Raw genomic sequence first — 8,178 nt, forward strand, 5'->3', positions numbered from 1 at the left:
GAATAATCTTGAAAAATAGATTTTCCATCTATACACAATATTATTCTTTTGGTCCAAAAATTTAAAAAATCCAACTGACAATTAGATAATTTTGCTATAAATTTTTAAAAATTTCGAAATTTCTTCTATAGATTTATATCACACTTGTACAAAAGAGAATGACTTTAATGCTTATTTTCTCAAACACTTTTAATAATTAATTTTAATAGGCATTATTAAAGAATATTTATTGAATCTTGCAAAACAAAAACTTTTCCTATATGCACCTATACTTTTTCTAATGATTTTTCAAAAATTGTCAGAAGCAAAATAAAATTTTAGAAATTGATTTCTTTTTCAATTTTTTAAAACTAAAACAAAAAATTTTCCCCGATTTATTTTCTCCTAGTAAAAATTTAATAACTTGTTTTCTCTTGCACAATTTCACTCACGAAATACACGGAATCCAAGGATTAATTATGGAATCTTTATTATAATTACTGCAAGCAGAAAAAAATAGTCTATTATAAAATTGATAAATTTATAATCCATTTTTTCTGCATAAAAACGTGAAATATAATTCAAAAGTATACATTGCTTGTAATTGTCATTTCCACTTTGAATATTTATTTAAAATATATAAGGCGGGATGTTTATAATAATAATTATAATTATTGTTTACTTATTTATTTATCATCTTTGGGTAATTAAGACCATTATTTAAATTCGCTCATTATAATTATATTATATTATGTTATATTACATTGTATTATATTATATTATATTATATTATATTATATTATATTATATTATATTATATTATATTATATTATATTATATTATATTATATTATATTATATTATATTATATTATATTATATTATATTATATTATATTATATTATATTATATTATATTATATTATATTATATTATATTATATTATATTATATTATATTATATTATATTATATTATATTATATTATATTATATTACACAATATATTGTCTACTATAATCACATATGTAATTACATACAATAAAATATTGTGTAACAATTAAGAAACAAAAAAAAATTAATGATATTATAATTGAAATTAATTAAAATATTTTTGAAGTTAGTTGAAATTTCTCTATTTTTTAAACTGAAAATGAAAATTGAATCTTGTATATATATATAACTTGTTGAGATATAAAACTTTCAATTAAATTAACATAAAAAAAAAGAGTTGAGTGAAAAAAATTTCAATTTTAAATCTGACACAAAAATAATTTACTGAAATTGATCTATAATTATCAAGGGACCGGACTTGGGCCCATTAGAGTTTTTGTTATTGCCTAAAGTTCCTCTTTCCTCATTTCTCGATTACGAAACCGTTACTGAAATGGATCGACTCGTCGAAAGTCTCAAGAAAATTATCAGTCTCTTATGTTGGAGAACTGTGAGGCTGATGGATATTATCTTTTTAGCCTTTCTCACTGAGCTGTATTATAATATATCGTGCATTTTTTATTGCATATTTTATTATATTATATTATATTATATTATATTATATTATATTATATTATATTATATTATATTATATTATATTATATTATATTATATTATATTATATATATTATATTATATTATATTATATTATATTATTATATTATATTATATTATATTATATTATATTATATTATATTATATTATTTTATATTATATTATGTTATATTATATTTTAAATGAATAATTTTTAGGGTTTCGAGGCCAAGGACACTCTGGTGTTCGTTCATAGTTTCTAACGGCCCCCATAGGAGGGGGGCGTTAGATCACGTGGTGACGGTTACCATAGGCAACCGTTGCTATGGCAATGGTTTCATAGTTTTCATATAAAAATCCAAAAAAATACCAGCAAATCTTTGGAAATGTCTGCTTCTCTTACTGATTTTTTATATGTACATTTATTGGTACAATTAAAATTTAAAAAAAATTTTTTTTTTAAATTAAAAAAATAAATTTTTTTTTTTAAATTTAAAAAATGAAAAAAAAAATGTCTAAAAATACAAAGGATTTAAAACAGAAGTTTTTTGGTTTGGTTTTCGCTATACTTTCATTCTCTCTTATTCTTGATTTTGTTTTTTAAACTTGTGTATGATGATTATTATTATTATACTGTAATTCCCAGTCAAGTTGGAAATTGATGAAAAATAAGGCAAGTGTATAAAAATTGTTTTTCGAGTGTGAAACTGGTTTTCAAGAAATTCTCAATAAACACCTGAAAATCTAACTCTCTTTCTTTCGTGGCCTTGAAACGGCGCTCTTTGCGGTCTAATTCCCTGTACCCTTTCAGGACGAACACTTTCCATTGTGTAACGAATTTTTTCGCGTGCCGTTCAGCACCGCGTTGCTATTTAACTTTGAAAGCACTTTTCCGTCTCCTGTGTAATTTTTTTTTTCCATCGACTTTTTAAAAGAAAAGAGAAAGAGAAAAATATTTTCTTCATATTTTTGAATACACATCAGATTGATGATGATCATCAACTTTGCAAGACGGGTTTACTAAAAGACAAATAAAAATATCTATTATTAATTATTTTTTTTATTTTTTTTATTTATTTATTTTTATTTTTTTTTTATTTTTATTGTTTTTTTATTTATTTATTTTTATTTTTTTTTATTTTATTATTTTTTTTATTTATTCTATTATTTTTATTATTATTAAACAATAATAACATTATTATTCGAATTCCGAATATTCTTCTATTCCAAAATCATAATTAAAAATAATAATAAGTAGACTGTTTAAATAAATAAATATTTTTAAATTATTTTAAAATTATATTAAAATTGGAAATATTTATGAAAGAATTTATATTTAAATTTACCATAAATGAAATTGAGGGGAATAAATAAAAATTATGTTATTGTTTTGTCGTTTGGTTGAATCTGGAGTATTTTGTCAGAAAGGAAGAAAATTGGGCAATATTCTTCTAGTGGCACTGATGCGCTCACGTAACCATTTGTAAAATACGAAAAACTAATATTTTATTTTGAAAGACAGGAAATGCTTTCACTGATTCTAGTCACTAGTCAAGACTTACTTAAGTTAAATATCTTGTCTTAATTGGACAATATCAAAAATGATTGATATCAAAAAGGAAATAATATCTTTCTTCATCATTTCAACTTGCACTTTTGTCACACTCAAAACTTTTATAATTATAAATTAATTATATCCAATCTTCATTCATAATTATTAAAAAAAAGACTTAGATTTTAAATACTTTTTTATATTTCATTTTTTTTCATTTATGTGACATGCTCTGAAGAAACATAAAGCAAATGAATTCTAGGTTATGTTAACGTTTGATTTAATTTTTGATCAAAACATTTTACATTTTATACATTAAAAAAAAGAAAAATTCTTTACTCCTTTACTTATTAAAACCATGACATTTTGTTTAAAATCGAAATTATAAAAAATATAAAATATTGTTTTTGGATTTATTATTATGAAATGGATTATAATACGTCTGACCCCTTTTTTTCTTGTGTATATAAATGTTTGCTCTTAATATCTGATGTGAAAACAGTGATGAGGTGACAATGCCTCATATCCTCATTTCTTGGCAACAAAAGATGGGTGTGGGCTAAAGTATTTTCAAGGACAAATAAATTTTTATCATTGAAAAATAATTTTTTTTTTTTTTTTTTTAAGACAACCTTGATATTCGGAATTTAACACTACAGATTTAATTGAGGACGTACATACAAAAAAAATTGTTCATTTTACTTTATGAGACATGCTACTATTTTGTTGCAATGTCCTCAATTATGAAAGGCAACCAACCACTATTTGTCCATTAATTTCCCAAGTATCCTTGAAGATATCATTTTAATACCTAATTTTTTTATATTTCACTTTTATAAATTTATTTTATTTATTTGGATTTGTCTGCACTAATTATAAACATTTTATAACATTTTTAATAAACTCTTTTATTTTATTTAAATAAAAAAAAATTAATTTTAGCTGATAAATTAATTAATTAATTTAGAGATAAGTTTTTTTTAAAACAGCTAAAAATATCGCTAATATAGCAAAATTTGTACCTGTTTCAGTTAAAATTTTTCTATTTTTATAAAATTATAGGTTCAATTTGCATCATACGGAATTTTTGTTTTTTATTTTTAATAATATATTTCTTCTGACATTTTTCAAGATTCATAAGTTAAGGCATAAAAATATTCATTAAAACTAAGTCTCTTTTTGTTAAATTTGTCATTGTTGAAATTTTTTTCTCAGTTTCATATTTCAACATAGTCGTAATAATTATTTCACGAACAGCAAAACCAAGAACATTCTATGAATTTTAGTAGTAAAACTTTTACGTAAATCACTTTGTGTGACAATAATATTGTAAAGACAAAACGCAAGAATCCATAGTTTTCGAAATAAATAATTTTTCTTTCTTTTTTTTCCAATTCAATTCAATAAACTATTACAGTGAATGCCTTGGAATTGAAAAGAAATGACAAAGAGTGTATAGAATTTTTTTTTTCATTATTAACGCATGTGAATTTAAGTGAAGCGTTTCCTTAATTATAAATATGTTTACATGTATATTTATTCTGAACAAGGTGATAATTTATAATATACTCATTACATCTTAATGATACAATATTTGTTTCCCATATTTTATTATTTTTTTTGTCTTGTCATCAAAATAGTTTCTAAAAAAACATTGTCCTCCTGGTGTTAATTTACGACGAAAGAATATTTTTTGAATGGAATAAATTAATTTTCAGAAGAATTATCAGAATTTTTGTAAAAACAATATATTATTTCAAAAAATCTCGAAGGCTTTCGGTAATTTGACATATTAGAATGATTCAAAAAATAAAAAACAAACACTTTAGGTCATATTTTTAGGAATTTATTTGACCTTCTCAAAAAAATTAAGAATTTTGAAAAATATATTTCTACATTTTTAAAATAAATCTTTATGCTGCTTAAAAATTATTAAAAGATATTTAAGCATATTTGAAAACGCGTCGATCGACTTATTTGCGAACTCTTAGGTCGCATTTTTCACAATTTATTAACCTTTTAAAAAAAATTGAAAATTCCTGAAAACCTGATATTCGTAAATTTTTTTAAAAATCCTAATATTACTGCTGTTCTGCTAAAAGAAAGTTTAACAGCCTTAAAAAAACACGCCAATTGACCTATTTGCAAACTTTTTAGGTCGAATTATTTACAAATTAATCAAGTTTTTAAAAAAACGAAAAATTTCTAAAAGTATGATTTTATAAATTTTTTTTCAAATCTGTATGTTACTTCTAAACTTATATGAGCTACGTATAGAGCTTCTGAAAATGCGTCGATTGACCTATCAGCGAACTTCTTAGGTCTTATTATTCCCGAATTATTGATCTTTTTAAAAAACAAAAAATTTTTAAATCGCGGTTTTTCAAAATTTTTTTTTTAAATTATTTTTTTTCTAGTAAACTACCTGCAGGTACTTATAAGGCTATTGAAAACGCGTCGATTGACCTATCAATGAACTTTTTAGGTCGTATTATTAAAAAATTATTGACCTTTTTAAAAAACCAAAAATTTTTAAAGTTGCAATTTTTTTAAAATTTTCTTTTAGATTATTATTTTTCTAGCAAAATTTTTGAAATAACTTATGAAGCAACTAAAAATGCGTCGATTGACCTATCAATGAACTTTTTAGGTCGTATTATTAAAAAATTATTGACCTTTTTAAAAAACCAAAAATTTTTAAAGTTGCAATTTTTTTTAAATTTTCTTTTAGATTATTATTTTTCTAGCAAAATTTTTAAAATAACTTATGAAGCAACTAAAAATGCGTCAATGGATCTATTTGTGAACTTTTTAGATCGTATTATTAAAGAATTATTGACCTTTTTGTAAAATCAAAAATTTTTAAATTAACCTTTCTTAAGGTATTTTCTTTAAAATTATTATTTTTGTGTGAACTATTAGGAGCACCTTAAAAGGCAACTAAAAACGCGTCATTTGGCCTATCAGCGAACTTTTTAGGTCGTACTGTTCTCGAATTATTGACCTTTTTAAAAAACCAAAATATTCTTAAAGTTAAAATTTTTTCAAATTTTCTTTTATATTATTATTTTTCTGGTAAAATCTTTGGAATAACTTATAAAGCAACTAAAAATGCGTCAATGGACCTATTTGCGAACATTTTAGGTCGTACTGTTACCGAATTATTGATCTTTTTGAAAAATCAAAAAATTGTAATAATCGTACTTTTCCTTCAAGTTTCTTTTAAGTTTTTTTTTCTAGCAAAAGTTTTTTAATATCATATAAAGCAACTAAGAACGCGTAAATTGACCCATTTGCGAACATTTTAGGTCGTATGATTCCTGAATTATTGACCTTTTTAGAAAACCAAAAATGTTTAAAGTTGCAGTTTTTTTTGAAATTTTCTTTTAAGTTTTTATTGTTTAGCAAACTTTTAGAAGAAACTTATAGATCTTTGAAAAACACGTCAATTGACATATTTTTAAACTTTTTTTGACCAAAAATAAAAAAGTTAGAGAAGTAGAAAATTTTTTTAAATTTCCAATTTTGCATCTTAGTATTTTTAGTTAAGATTAGATAAAAAATCAACAATTAACAACAACAAATAATCTTTTGTTATTGTTTATAGAACTTTTAGAAATTATATAGCAATTGAAATAAATGCAAAAAAAAACAATACAAACAGTCAACCATTTCTTTTCCTATCAATCAGAAAATGTTTGAAGAGTATATCATTATACTTAAAACCGCAGCATCATCATCAAAAAGAGAAATTTCTTATTTTCTACACTTAATTTATAAATATAAACTATACTATATAAAACTGCTTATTTTAATAATTGCCAATTATCACTACTCACCAACTCGTAATTAAACTCCAACTTAATCCTTGAATGACAAAACTGGTATAAACTTTTAAAGATCAGCACATGTAGAAATTATATCAAACACAGAAGCTTCTCCTCTTTAAATTTCTCCTCAGATTTCGATCTTCTTCGTCCAGCTTCGAGGAAACCTATCGACACCATAACACAAGGTGTGTTCACTAAAGATTGGATCGAAAAAATTTGATAAATTCACAAATTCAAATTTCTCTTCTTATTCCAAAAACAGATTTTTTTTTTTTGTCAATCACTTGTCACTACCGTTTTTACATTTCGCCCACGAAACTACGCCCCCTCCAAAACTCCAGATTTTTATTTTTTATTATTGAGAACGAAAATTTTAATTTCCTTCCATTATTTTGAAAAATAGTCTGATTAGTAATTTTTTAACACTGCATTCACTTAGGAGATGATCACATGTGACCTTGACTTCACTGGTCCTTGGAGTTGAGGAAAATTGCTATTTTCTTTTTCACTGTTGGATATTTTTCTTCATTCTGTGGCAAAACTTTTTTTCAAGTTGATTGTTGTGAATTGTTGTGATTTTCTTCAATTTGTCTCTAATTTTTAATGCTTCAAATTTTTGAGTTCTACTTGTTGAAGAGGATGGAAAAGTGCCTCCCGTAGACGAGGAGAAATAAAAGAGAACGAAAATTAAAGAAAAACACCCCCGTGAGTAAATTGAAAAATTGTCTACAGGAGTCAATGGTGTCCTCTACACACCATATCTATCCTCTTGGCCTGAAGGAGTCCAACCGGCTGCCTTCTGGTACCTACTGTATGCTACGTCGGCTCTCACTTTCTCCTGCTTGTAGTTTCATTTCGGTACGTAAAACTCTCTCGTGGTTCTCCTCCTCCTCCTCCTCCGCCACTACCTCTTGATGCCTCTTCCCTATATCCGATAGTCGTCTTTCAGCTTCAACTTTTCCCTCCACACACACGAGAGAGAGAGACTGACGATAAAAAAAAACCCAATATTCATGCTTTAATCCTCCCATAATCATTATTTTTCTCCTCGACGTCAATAGGTGCTGAGGTCATTCTCTGACTTCACCGGAACTATATTATAAGATGTAAAGGCCAATATCTCATTTATGAAAACAGGATATTTGCCAAAAATAAATTTTCCCTTGTTTATATATTGAAAACGAGTTTTTAAAATCAATATGCGGGTATTGGCTCGCATATTATCTCTTTATATAACGAAGAAGATATTTTCAGATTACTTGAGTTTCACTTAATTACAATTCTAGATTTGGTATT

The 8,178-nt window shown here is 24.4% G+C and overlaps 1 protein-coding gene across 3 annotated transcripts in view; it reads right to left on the reverse strand.

Moving 5' to 3' along the window:
• Positions 1-7,751, reverse strand: part of LOC122506512 (venom protease-like) — a 28,212-nt gene extending 20,461 nt beyond the window's left edge. For 2 of the 3 annotated variants that reach the window (XM_043618741.1, XM_043618739.1), the window contains exon 1: positions 6,892-7,733. The gene's annotated coding sequence lies outside the window, so the exon portion shown is untranslated. Of the gene's footprint in view, positions 1-6,891 lie in introns of all 3 variants that reach the window. The other variant, XM_043618738.1, reaches the window with a different exon arrangement.
• Positions 7,752-8,178: the final 427 nt, after the last annotated feature.

Source organism: Leptopilina heterotoma, unplaced genomic scaffold (genome assembly GCF_015476425.1).
Source record: "Leptopilina heterotoma isolate Lh14 unplaced genomic scaffold, ASM1547642v1 Lhet_42, whole genome shotgun sequence".
NCBI lineage: Eukaryota > Metazoa > Arthropoda > Insecta > Hymenoptera > Figitidae > Leptopilina > Leptopilina heterotoma.